Source organism: Trachypithecus francoisi, unplaced genomic scaffold, assembly GCF_009764315.1.
Source record: "Trachypithecus francoisi isolate TF-2019V2 unplaced genomic scaffold, Tfra_2.0 Lachesis_group9, whole genome shotgun sequence".
In the NCBI taxonomy this organism is placed as follows: Eukaryota; Metazoa; Chordata; class Mammalia; order Primates; family Cercopithecidae; genus Trachypithecus; species Trachypithecus francoisi.
In genome coordinates, this window is record NW_022681474.1 from 21,639,148 (window position 1) to 21,653,609 (window position 14,462).

Consider the following 14,462-nt stretch of genomic DNA (forward strand, 5'->3'; position numbering starts at 1 on the left):
TTTGTTCTCATTGATTTCAAAGAACATCTTTATTTCTGCCTTCATTTCGTTATGTTCCCAGTAGTCATTCAGGAGCAGGTTGTTCAGTTTCCATGTAGTTGAGTGGTTTTGATTGAGTTTCTTAGTCCTGAGTTCTAGTTTGATTGCACTGTGGTCTGAGAGACAGTTTGTTATAATTTCTGTTCTTGTACATTTGCTGAGGAGTGCTTTACTTCCAATATGTGGTCAATTTTGGAATAAGTGCGATGTGGTGCTGAGAAGAATGTATATTCTGTTGATTTGGGGTGGAGAGTTCTATAGATGTCTATTAGGTCCGCTTTGTGCAGAGATGAGTTCAATTCCTGGATATCCTTGTTAACTTTCTGTCTCGTTGATCTGTCTAATGTTGACAGTGGAGTGTTGAAGTCTCCCATTATTATTGTATGGGAGTCTAAGTCTCTTGTAAGTCTCTAAGGACTTGCTTTATGAATGTGGGTGCTCCTGTATTGGGTGCATATATATTTAGGAGAGTTAGCTCTTCCTGTTGAATTGATCCCTTTACCATTATGTAATGGCCTTCTTTGTCTCTTTTGATCTTTGATGGTTTAAAGTCTGTTTTATCAGAGACTAGGATTGCAACCCCTGCTTTTTTTTGTTCTCCATTTGCTTGGTAGATCTTCCTCCATCCCTTTATTTTGAGCCTATGTATGTCTCTGCATGTGAGATGGGTCTCCTGAATACAGCAGACTGATGGGTCTTGACTCTTGATCCAGTTTGCCAGTCTGTGTCTTTTAATTGGAGCATTTAGTCCATTAACATTTAAGGTTAATATTGTTATGTGTGAAGTTGATCCTTCCGTTATGATATTAACTGGTTATTTTGCTCGTTAGTTGATGCAGTTTCTTCCTAGCCTCGATGGTCTTTACATTTTGGCATGTTTTTGCAATTGCTGGTACCGATTGTTCCTTTCCATGTTTAGGGCTTCCTTCAGGGTCTCTTGTAAGGCAGGCCTGGTGGTGACAAAATCTCTAAGCATTTGCTTATCTGTAAAGGATTTTATTTCTCCTTCACTTATGAAACGTAGTTTGGCTAGATATGAAATTCTGGGTTTAAAATTCTTTCCTTTAAGAATGCTGAATATTGGCCCGCACTCTCTTCTGGCTTGTAGAGTTTCTGCCGAGAGATCTGCTGTTAGTCTGATGGGCTTCCCTTTGTTGGTAACCCGACCTTTCTTTCTGGCTGCCCTTAAGACTTTTTCCTTCATTTCAACTTTGGTGAATCTGGCAATTATGTGTCTTGGAGTTGCTTTTCTGGAGGAGTATCTTTGTGGCGTTCTCTGTATTTCCTGAATTTGAATGTTGGCCTGCCCTACTAGGTTGGGGAAGTTCTCCTGGATGATATCCTGAAGAGTGTTTTCCAAGTTGGTTCCATTTTCCCCCTCACTTTCAGGCACCCCAATCAGACGTAGATTTGGTCTTTTTCCATAATCCCATACTTCTTGCAGGCTTTGTTCATTTCTTTTTCTTCTTTTTTCTTTAGGTTTCTCTTCTCGCTTCATTTCATTCATTTGATCCTCAATCGCTGATACTCTTTCTTCCAGTTGATCGAGTCGGTTACTGAAGCTTGTGCATTTGTCACGTATTTCTCGTGTCATGGTTTTCATCTCTGTCATTTCGTTTATGACCTTCTCTGCATTAATTATTCTGGTTATCAATTCTTCCACTCTTTTTTCAAGATTTTTAGTTTCTTTGTGCTGGGTACGTAATTCCTCCTTTAGCTCTGAGAAGTTTGATGGACTGAAGCCTTCTTCTCTCATCTCATCAAAGTCATTCTCTGACCAGCTTTGATCCATTGCTGGCGATGGGCTGCGCTCCTTTGCAGGGGGAGATGCGCTCTTATTTTTTGAATTTCCAGCTTTTCTACCCTGCTTTTTCCCCATCTTTGTGGTTTTATCTGCCTCTGGTCTTTGATGATGGTGACGTACTGATGGGGTTTTGGTATAGGTGTCCTTCCTGTTTGATAGTTTTCCTTCTGACAGTCAGGACCCTCAGCTATAGGTCTGTTGGAGATTGCTTGAGGTCCACTCCAGACCCTGTTTGCCTGGGTATCAGCAGCAGAGGTTGCAGAAGATAGAATATTGCTGAACAGCGAGTGTACCTGTCTGATTCTTACTTTGGGAGCTTCCTCTCAGGGGTGTACTCCACCCTGTGAGGTGTGGGGTGTCAGACTGCCCCTAGTGTGGGATGTCTCCCAGTTAGGCTACTCAGGGGTCAGGGACCCACTTGAGCAGGCAGACTGTCCGTTCTCAGATCTCAACCTCCGTGTTGGGAGATCCACTGCTCTCTTCAAAGCTGTCAGACAGAGTCGTTCGCATCTGCACAGGCCTCTGCTGCTTCCCCTGTTGATTTTTAGCTGTGCCCTGTCCCCAGAGGTGGAGTCTACAGAGACAGGCAGGTTTCCTTGAGCTGCTGTGAGCTCCACCCAGTTCAAGCTTCCCAGTGGCTTTGTTTACCTACTTAAACCTCGGCAATGGCGGGCGCCCCTCCCCCAGCCTCACTGCTGCCTTGCGTATAGATCGCCGCAGGCTGCTGTGTTAGCAATGAGGGAGGCTCCGTGGGCATGGGACCCTCCCGGCCAGGTGTGGGATATATTCTCCTGGTGTGCCAGTTTGCTTAAAGCGCAGTATTGGGGTGGGAGTTACCCGATTTTCCAGGTGTTGTGTGTCTCAGTTCCCCTGGCTAGGAAAAGGGATTCCCTTCCCCCTTGCGCTTCCCAGGTGAGGCGATGCCTCGCCCTGCTTCAGCTCTCGCTGGTCCGGCTGCAGCAGCTGACCAGCACCGATTGTCCGGCACTCCCCAGTGAAATGACCCCAGTACCTCAGTTGAAAATGCAGAAATCACCGGTCTTCTGTGTCGCTTGCACTGGGAGTTGGAGACTGGAGCTGTTCCTATTCGGCCATCTTGCTCTGCCCCCTCGTAAGACTTTTTAAAGCATGGATGTGTTCATCTGTTATGTATGTTGTAAAGATTTTTTCTATTTTTTGTTGGCCTTTGTTTTACTGTTTATCATATTTTCATGTTTTAAAATTCTTAGTTTTTATATGTCTTCCAATCTTCTTCTTTATGGTTTATATTTTATTGTGCCTAGAAAGACATTTTACACTGAAGTTTATATACAATTCATCTGTATTTTCTACTTTTACTTCAGTAGTTTTGGTGTTTTTACAATTATATCTTGAATTCTTCTGGCAATTTATTTTGCTGACTTATGTGAAAAGAATCTCTTTTGTCTTAATGATTAACTAGTTGCTTTGACTTTTTTTATTATTATACTTTAAGTTCTGGGGTACATGTGCAGAACGTGCAGATTTGTTACATGTGTATACACGTGCCATGGTGGCTTGCTGCACCCATCAACCCGTCATCTACATTAAGAATTTCTCCTAATGCTACCCCTCCCCTACCCCCTCACTCCCTCGACAGGTCCCGGTGTGTGATGTTTCCCCCCGTGTCCATGCGGTCTCGTTGTTTAACTCCCACTTATGAATGAGAACATATGGTGTTTGGTTTTCTGTTATTGTGTTAGTTTGCTGAGAATAATGATTTCCAGCTTCATCCATGACCCTGCAAAGGATATGAACTCATTCTTTTTTATGACTGCATGGTATTCCATGGTGTATACATGCCACATTTTCTTTATCCAGTCTATCACTGATGCACATTTGGGTTGGTTCCAAGTCTTTGCTATTGTGAATAGTGCTGCAGTAAACAACCCCATCATGCTTTGGCATTTTTAATAGGTGCAGTCTTGTTTCACTAAGTATCCTTTGCCACTGAGAGACCTCTAGTTCCAGGTGATGGAATCTCCATCTTGATCCTGGAGTTTTTCTATGACTAGCATGTCTTGCTGAGCATATTGAGTAGCATCAGTCCAAGGTAAAGTCCTACCATGTGGAGCCAGACATCCACATGATGCTTTTATGTTGCTTGTCCCCTTAAACCACACATGTGCTTGTGGTTGCTGACCCAGCTGGGAATCCCACAACTGCAGTAATCTAACCTGTCTCACTAGGCTGCTGCTACATGGGCACCACTCCCTTCTAGGTCAAACAGTGATGTTCATCTTGCAGGATTCTTCTTGCCACAAGTTCAAGAATGAACTCCTTTCAGTATGTGGTAACTGAAGGAACCTGACGTAAGTATTTAGGATTACTTTCAGCCTAAGTCTTCTTTGATACTTCTCCTACTCTGACTTGGTGCCTTATTTTGGAAAAATATTCCCAGCCTCTGGGCATCCCATTTCTTTTAAGTTTATGTTGTTTGATACCGTCTCCAGGCTGCTGGATAGACATGGGAGTAATGCCATTGAACATAATCCTGTGGCCACCAACGTCAAATTCTACTCAAGTGGATTCTGATTTGGGAACAAGTGGTTTTGCCTGTAGGTGGCAGTGGAGAGCAGGGTTTCAGTGCCTGCACTAGTTTCCTGTGGCTGCTATTACAAATTTTCACAGACTTGATGCTGTTAAACAAGGTAAATGTTTTTTTTCTCCTGGTTCTAGAGGCAGAAAGTCTGAAATCAGTTATCACTGGGACAAAATCAAAGTATTAGCAGGGCTGTGACCTCCACAGGCTCTAGGGGAGACTGTTCCGTGCCTCTTTCAGCTTTTGGTGGCTGCCGGCATTCCTGGATTACTGGCCTTGTCATTCTCCTCCCTCCTTGTTCATGTTGCCTCCTCTTCTCCTTGCATCAAATGTCCCTCTGCTTCTCTCATTATCACACTTGTGATTGCCTTTAGAGTCTATCCAGATAATCCAGGGTAATGGCCTATCTCAAGTCTGTTAATTTAATCACAGTGGAATAGGCTTAGCCATGTAAGGTAAAATTTATGGTTTGCAAGGATTAGGACTGATAGTTTTGGAGTCTGTGATTTAGCCTATTATAGTGCCTAAGTTCTGGAATCAGATAACACAAGGTCTAAATCCCAGATCCAGCGTTTACTAGTTGTATGGACTTAGGTGATGATACAAACTCTGTGCTTTAGTTTATTCATCTGAAAAATTGGCATAAAAGTACATATTTCATATGGCCGTTGTCAGCCATAAGTAAGAAAATGCAGACAAAATAAGGATCAAAAGTATGTGTCTCGTAATACAATGTGAAATGTTACTTATTATGTTGTGATATAAGATTGAAAAAATATATTAGATCAAATTGCAGAGAGTCTTAAGCACTATGCTAAGAAGATTAACTGGAGCTTTGTGGGGTGTGGCCCTTTCAGGAGCCATTGCCGAATTTTTAATACAAATGAATCAGAAGATAATCGATGTTTATTAAATATTTATTGTGATATTTATGTGTAGACAGGTTTTAGAAAGAAAAAAGTTGGAAGTTAGAAAATTAGTTGAAGTAATTGAACAGGTTTTATTGGCATAAACTAGACAGAAAGAATAATTTTGCAAAGGGAGGATCTTCCGTGTGTCTCTTAGACCACAAGCTCCAGGAAGGTGGAAATGAGGCTATTTTGTTCACCATTGTAGCCCTAGTACCTAGAAAAGCACATTCCACCTGTACTGTATTCTCAAGCACATCAGAATTGCCTGGAGATTTGTTAAAACACAGGAATCTTGAGTTCACTCTAGAGTTTCTGATTTAGTAGGTCTGGAGTAGACCCTAATAATTTACATTTTAAACAAATTCCAAGGTGATGCTGATGCTACTGGTGTGGGAACCTTACTTTTAGAGCCACTTAATTAAGATCTGGTTCTTGAAATTGGCAGCACATTGGAATTACTTGGAGGCAGAATTGAAAGATACTGATACCCAGGCCCTGTTTCATTCAGTGAAATAAGAATCTTGATGGTAGATGTGGTTGTATTTTACAAAGCATTGCAAGAGTGGGCAGCCAACTCTTTGGAAATGGCCATCTATACTAGGCAGATAACTTCAAACACAGTTCCAGGGAATATATTTCATGCTCCAAAAAATGGTTTCTTTTTAACTTTTTCACCTTTATCACCTTTTTGGGTATGCGCTCACATGACTGTACTTTGTTACACTTTTTCCTCAAATGTAACTATTTCTTCTCCTAGAGTTACAGTCCTTTTACATTTCCAGTTTTTTGTTTGTTTGTTTGTTTGTTTCTGTTTCTTATTTGGCAAGTTGATAGTCTGACTTTCCTAGCTATGTGTTTTATAAGACGAGCAAGCTGGCTCTGGCATGAAATTTCCAATTTAGAAAAACATTGCTGTCTTCATCATTTTGTGGGGAAAATTTCAGGAATGATAAATTATTCTTAAATAATTGTTAAATCTCAAAATATTTTCTGGAGGTTTTACCACCTTTTCCTCAGCACTTAAGTTTTAAAAGGAAATGGATTTAAGGCATATGCTTACTCTAAAGAACTGCGCTATCATTTCAAGATAAGTTGGTACTGGTTTACGAAGGACACATTTAAATATCTTTTTTTTTTTTTTTTTTGAGATGGAGTCTTGCTCTGTCGCCCAGGCTGGAGTGCAGTGGCTGGATCTCAGCTCACTGCAAGCTCCGCCTCCCAGGTTTACGCCATTCTCCTGCCTCAGGCTCCGGAGTAGCTGGGACTACAGGTGCCCGCCACCTCGCCCGACTAGTTTTTTGTATTTTTTTAGTAGAGACGGGGTTTCACCGTGTTAGCCAGGATGGTCTCGATCTCCTGACCTCATGATCCGCCCGTCTCGGCCTCCCAAAGTGCTGGGATTACAGGCTTGAGCCACCGCGCCCGGCCTTAAATATCTTATTGGCTATTCATGTATTGATTTATTGAATTGATGAGTATTTGTTATATGAAATAGTCTGTTGGAAGCCCTTCATTATTCATTGTAAAAATGTGATTGAAGTAATTGTTTATCATGTTATACGTGTTCTCTTTGAGAAGACATTTGTGAGAAATTAGTTTACAGACTTTTATGAGCACGTGATGTAATTTTACTGAAGAATCGCTTTGGTTTTTTGTTTTCATAAGGCTCTCATGATTATTACTAATTATGTTTTCTTCCTTACATTGGCTCATAGAAAGCTTTGAACCGAATTTTTCATATATTGTTAGTAAGTCTGTGAAATTTCTATAATGCCTTTTGTGATCTACTTTTATCCTTGACTCCATTTAGTGCCCCAACTCTCTTCTCTTGGTATTATCTTTATTTATATGTAAATATATGTGTGTGTGTGTGTGTGTGTGTGTGTGAGAGTGTATCTTTTAGTTTGTTATATTGTACTGTATTGCATGTATTTTTGAGAATAAGGTGAGTTTTAAGTAAACTATAAAATTACATTTAAAAAATATAAGCATTATGAATGATCTCATTAGAAATACACAAGTTCTGTGAACTTTGTTTTAATTGAAATAATTATTTACCTATAAGTGTTCTCATTTTATGAACTAGTTTATTTTCTCATTCACTATAAAATAATTTACAAGAGTTAGTTCTATAATCATAAGATTAAAAGAGGGAGTATATATAGATTGGGTTTTCTTTAGGTAACTAAAACATATTTAGACATTTTATTAGTGGCATGACAGTAAAAGTAATGCAGTTTCTGGAATAATAAAGTTTGGGGTAAGCGTATAGATCATCATGGCTATTTTTAGACTTTATATGTATAGTTACACTTTTAAAAGAGTGTAGTGACTGCATACCCTGTCTCACAAATGTATAAACTATATTTATAGCATTATTTGTATACCCTATATTACTTTCAAGGGCATGTTAAAATGCAATTTTATAGCTGTTTTGCATACAAGTTATGAGAAATATTTTATGCAAGTAACAGGAGATGCAAAGATCTTTAAATTTAGTTTTAAAAAACTATCATTTAAAACAATGTAAGGACCAGAAAGAAGATACAAAGTATTCTATGGGAAGTGAGGAGAGAGGCTTCATGTCCATAAAGGAAAAAAACAAAACATTATGGGAAAGATAATTTTTGAGTTGGCTGTAAAGCGTTGCATAGAATTTCATCAAGCAAAGTGATGGCTACATCCAGCATGGGGAAATAATAAATGATTCTTTTATTATATTAAAAATTTAGTATCTAAGAGCGACAGCTTGGAAGGTGTCTTCATCCATTTTGTGTTTTTTTGTAAAGGAATACCTGAGGCTGAGTAATATATAAATGAAACAGGTTTATTTAGCTCATAGTCTGCAGGCTATACAAGAAGCATGGTGCCCACATCTGCTCAGTTTCTGGTGAGGACTTTTGTGCTGCATCAAAACATGACAGAAAAGGTCAAAGGGAAATGGGCACATGGGAAGAAGGACCAAGCCTAAGAGGCTTCCTTGCTTTATAACAACCCACTAAGCCCTTCCCCACAAGAATCAATCCAGTCTCCTGAGAGTGGGAGCTCACTCACTACTACTAGAAAAGCACCAAGCTATTCATAGATAATCAGTGCCCATGACCCAAATATCTCCTACTAGGCTTCATCTCCCAACACTACCACACTGGAGATCAAAGTTCAACATACTTGGTTGGAATGGGACAAAGGACGTGATTTATAAGGGAACTGATAGGAAAGACAAGAAGGAAAGAAAAGGAAACAAAGGGAAAGAGAGGAAAGGGAAGGGAAGCAAGGGAAAAGGAAAGGGAGAAAGGGAAAAAAAGAAAGGGAACTCTAAGGGGAACGTGTGTGAGAGAGACTATAGGAAATTATTAATGTCAAATGGGTAATGTCATGACTAAACTGTAAGAGAAGATAATGGCTGTGGAACCTTGGAGAGTGCCTTTTTTAAAAGCATAGGCAGGACTAGAAAAGAGACACAAGAGTGTGCCTTGGCAGAGAGGTACTCAGCACCTTAAGATGCTCAGCAGCATGAGTGAGTGAGAAGTTAAGAAGAATGCAGAGTTTTGGGTCACAGGGGCAGAAACCTCAAAGTCTACCTTCAATCAGTTCACTCCGTATTTAAGATGATTTGCTGGGATGCATTTTGCTGGCCAGAAGTGAACATTTATCTTCTTAGAGAGGAGATAACATCGTTCAGACCCTCAAATCCTTTGCGTAGTTCCAGGCACAATGTATTGGAGAAAAAAAATCAAAACTAGAATTCTATACCTGGTAAAAATATTCCTCAAAACTGAAGACAAATTAAAGACTTTTTCAGACAAATGAAACCAAGAAAATTTGTCATCAGCAGGCTTACACAAAAGAAATGTCTACAACCAGAAGGAAAATAATCCTAGATAGAAATAAGGAATGCATTATTGAATGAAAAGCTGAGAGATAAATGTACAAATGAATTTAAATTAATATAGGCTATATGAAATAATAGTTATGGATTTATAATATGTAAATCATATATTGATTAAGATACACAAAATAGTATAAAAAGCAGTATAAGGGGCACTTCACGTGACAAGTGCCTTGGGAATTCTGCTTCTCCATAAAACCAGGCAAAAGTTAGCAAATACAAAGTAAAGGGATGGAGAAAGATCTATCAAATAGAAAACAATAGGGAGCAGGGGTTGCTATTCTAATTTCAGACAAAACAGACTTTGAGCCAGCAATTATCAAAAAGGGCAAAGAAGTGCATTAGATAATAAAGGGTACAACTCAAAAAGAATATATAACTATCCTAATTATATATGCATCCAATGCTAGAGCACCTGGATTCATAAATTCTTAGAGATCTACAAAGAGACTTACACACAACGTACACAAATCAATAAATGCGATGTGATTCAGCACATAAGCAGAACTAAAACCAAAACCCACATGATTATCTCAATAGATGCAGAAAAGACTTTCCATAAAATTCAACATCTTTTCATGTTAAACCGTCAACAAGCTAGGCATTGAAGGAACATACCTCAAAATAACAAGAGCCATCTATGACAGACCCACAGAAAACATACGGAGAGGACAAAAGCTGTAAGCTTTTCCTCTGAGAACCAGAACAAGACAAGGATGCCCACTCTCGTCACTCCTATTCAGCATAACTCTGGAGTCTTAGCCAGGGCAATCAGTCAAGAGAAATCAAAGGCATCTGAATAAGAAGAGAAGAAGCCATACCATCTCTCTTTACAAACAATATGATTCTATAACTAGAAAACCCCATAGGTTCTGCCCAAGGGCTCCTGGATTCAAGAAACAACTTCACCAAAGTTTCAGGATACAAAATCAAAAAATCAGTAACATTTCTATATGCCAACAACATCCGAGCTGAGAGTCAAATCAAGGATGCACTTCGGTTCACAATGGCCACAAAAAGAACAAGATACCTAAGGATGCAACTAACCAGGGAGGTGAAAGATCTTTATAACAAGAATTATGAAACACTTCTGAAAGAAATCAGAGATGACACAAGCAAATAGAGAAAAAAATTCCTGCTGATGGATAGGAAGAATCAATGTTGTTAAAATGGCTATACTGCCCAGTTTATAGATTTAATGCTATTCCTATCAAATTGCCAATGACATTTTTCACAGAATTCAAAAAACTACTCTAAAATTAATATGGAACCAAAACATAGCCTGAGCAGCAAAAGCAATCCTAAGCAAAAATAAAGCAGGAGAAATCATACTACCCAAAAAACTGTATTACAAAGCTACAGTAACCAAAACAGAATAGTGCTGTTACAAAAATAGACACGTAGACCAAGAGAAGAGGTTAGAGAACCCAGAAATAAAGCTGCACACCTCCAACCATCCGATCTTTGACAAAATTGGTAATAACAAGCAATGGGGAAAGGACTCCCCTAGTCAATAAATGATGCTGGGATAACTGGCTAGATATACACAGAGGATTGAAACTGAACCCCTTCCTTACTCCATATTCAAAAATCAACTTAATGTGGATGAAAAATACCTAAATGTAAAAGCTAAAACTGTAAAATCCTTACAGGAAATCCTAGGAAATACTATTCTGGACATAGAACCTAGCAAAGATTTCGTAAGCAAATACCAAAAGCAATGGTAACAAAAACAAAAATTGACAGGTGAGACCTAGTTAAACTAAAGACCTTATGCACAGCACAAGAAGCTATCAACAGAGTAAACAGACAATCTATAGAAGGGGAGAAAATGTTTGCAAACTCTGCATTGACAAAGGCCTAACTTCCAGAATCTATAAGGAACTTAAACAAAGCAAGCAAACAAAAAACCCAAATAGTCCCATTAGAAAATGTGCAAAGGACATGAGCAGACACTTTTCAAAGTTACACATATGGGTGCCCAACAAGCAGATGAAGGAATGTTCATCACTGATCATTAGAGAATTGCAAATCAAAACCACAGTGTATCTCAAACCAGTCAAAATGACTATTACTAAAAAGTCAAAAATTAACACAGGCAGATGAGGTTATGGAGAAAAGTAAATGCTTATACCCTGCTGGTGGCAATGTAAATCTGTTCAGCTGTTGTTTAAAGCAGTGTGGTGATTTCTCAAAGAACTCAAAGCAGAATTACCATTCGATCCAGCAATCCCATTATTGAGTATATATCCAAAGGAATATAAATCATTCTACCATAAAGATACATGCACTGCATGTATGTTCAAGGCAGCACTATTCACAATAACAAAGACATGGAATCAACTTAAATTCCCATCAACAGCAGACTGGATAAAGAAAATGTGGTACATATATACAGCATAGAACACTGCAGCCATAGAAAAGAATGAGATCATGCCCTTTGCAGTGACATGGATGAAGCTGGAGGTCATCATCCTAAGAAAATTAACACAGGAACAGAAAACCAAATACCACATATCCTTTAGAAGTGGGAGCTAAACATTGAGTACACATGGGCATAAAGAAGGGAACAACATGCACCAGGGCCTTCTTGAGGGTGGAGGTGGGAGGAGGGCAAGGATTGAAATGCTACCTATTGGGTACTATGCTCATTATCTGATGACAAAATACTTTGTACATCAAACCTCAGTGACACAGAATTTACCCATGTAACCTGCACATGTACCCATTGAACCTAAAATAAAAGTTAAAAGAAAAAAAATATAAATAACTCATAACTAAGCCATACAAGACAGATAACCTACTTTAAAATAGCGAAAGCATTTGAGTAGGTGTTTTTCCAAAGAAGTTATACAAACAGCTAAAAGTCAAATAAAAGAAGCTAAACATCAGTAGTCAATAGAAAATTCAAATCAAAACCAGAGTGAGATACCACTTCACACCCATGAGGATGGCAATAAGAATGAGGAGAATTAGACAGTAACAGGTGTTGATGAGAACATGGAGAAATTCAAGTCCTCATACTTGGTAGTGATAATGTAAAATTATATAGGCAATTGTGAACATTGCCTGGCAGTTTCTTAAAAAGTCAAACAGAATTATATGACTCAGCGGTTCCTCAACCAATTTAATGAGTCACCATATGATTCATAGGTGTATACCTAAAGAAGTGAAAACACATGCCCACACACAACCTTGCACATGAGTTCTCATAAAAGCATTATAATAAAGTGTGGCCACCCCTCAATGGCAATCATCCTATGAATGGACAAACAAAAATGTTATATCCATATAAGGAAATGCTATTCAGCTGTAAAATGGAATGAAGGACCATTATGTGCTACAACATGGATGAACCTTGAAAACATTTTACTAAGTGAAAGAAGCCACATGCAAGGCCACATGTATTTTTATTGCATTGATATGAAATTTCCAGATTGGGCAAATCTACAGAAAGAGAAAGTCTTCCAAAGGATAGAGAAAGGTAGAATGGATAAGGGGTTACTTTTTGGGGTGATCAAAATGTTCTGGAATTAGAGATTGACAATTCTGAATATACAGAATTCTCTACATTGTATACTTCAAAAATTACGTGAAGTGTGAACTTTTTGGTATGTGAATTACAACTCAAGGCTAATTTTTTAAAAAAATAAAAAGGAGGTAAACATTCAGTAGGTGAGGGGTGAATTTTTTAAAACTATTAAATCAAAGATACATGTTTAATTTGTCAGATGTGAAAATTATAAGATTTTATAACTAACAACTAATAAAGTAGAAAAGTAAAGCAAAAACATCTTTAACTTAGATTAGTTAGGGAAGAAAATGAAAGAAATGCAAAAAAGTTGGAATAAAGAGTAGAAAATGGTAATCTGGTAAAATTGAACCCTAAAGTACAACATTTAGATTAAATATGTGAGGGCTAATTACTCAATTGAAAGACAAAGACTGGATGAAAAGTTATACATACACACCCCAAAATCCAGCTACATGGTACTTAAAAAATAAACATATTAAATAAAAAGATTCAACAAGTTTGAAAATAGTATGGTAAAAATATATATACTATCCCAAGACCAAAACAAGCAAGCTGGCATAACAATATAAATATCTGAGAAAATAGACATTAGGTCAGAATTACTACTGAGACAACGATTCATTTTATAATGATAAAATAGTCATTACACCAAGTATGTGTTATAACCCCAAGTTAGGGTATCTCTTATAATTTATCATTTAATATATAAATAAATATTTGGCAGTGATCAGAAGTCACAGATATAAATAGAAAAACTCAGAATTAAAATGGGAATGTTAAGACATTTTGAAAGGGAGAAAATGAATAGACAAAAATCAGTAAATACATAGAATAATTAATGAACTTAGCAAACTTGGACTAATGCTATCTCTTGTACTCTATACTGTTGCTATCCAATGGAAGCATAATGCAAGCCTTGTGTGTAATTTTAAATTTTCTAGTAGCCACAACATACAAAAACAAAAATAAATAGGTGAGATGATTTCTATAATACATTAACTTACTTTTATTAATACATACAAATCTTTTCATTTCAACATGTAATCAATATAAAGTTGAGATATTTATGTCCTTTTTAAAATAATCTTCAAAATCCAGTGTGAATATTACATACTATATTGTAATTTAAAAACTAAAGTCCCATTGGAATTAGTTGTTCTCTGGACTTCATAAAATTTACATTTGAAAAAGTAGATTCATATACTCAGGTTATTTCAAATATACTTAAAAGTCCATTACCAAAAGTGAAAAACTGGGTCATCTTAGAACAATCATTTTTACCTTAAAACAAAAGCATATGTAATCCTTAAAGTTTCAACTTGACTGGGTTAAGGGATGCTGGGGTAGCTGGTAAAGTGTTATGTCTGGGTGTGCCTACAAGGGTTTCTGGAAGATAATGATATTTGAATCAGTGGTCTAAGAAAGGAAGATCTGCCCTCACCAAGTGAGCAGGCACCATTCAATTCATTGAGGAACAAAAATACAGCGGGAAGGTGAATTTGACTTAAACGAGCAGCCACTCAGATTCCCTGACCTTTGGACTTGGACTAAATTATGCCATCAGCTTCTCATGTTCTCCAGGTTACACGTGGCATATCATGGAACTTCTCAGCCTCCATAATTGTGTGAGCCAATTCCCACAATGTCTGTCTGTCTGTCTATCCATCCATCATCTCTCTCTGTCTCTCTCTCTCTCTATCATCTATCTATTGGTCATCATCATT

General features: G+C 37.9%; 1 protein-coding gene across 1 annotated transcript in view; it reads left to right on the forward strand.

Moving 5' to 3' along the window:
• The window catches only part of MALRD1 (MAM and LDL receptor class A domain containing 1), a 702,910-nt gene that overhangs the window by 260,033 nt on the left and 428,415 nt on the right, over window positions 1-14,462 (forward strand).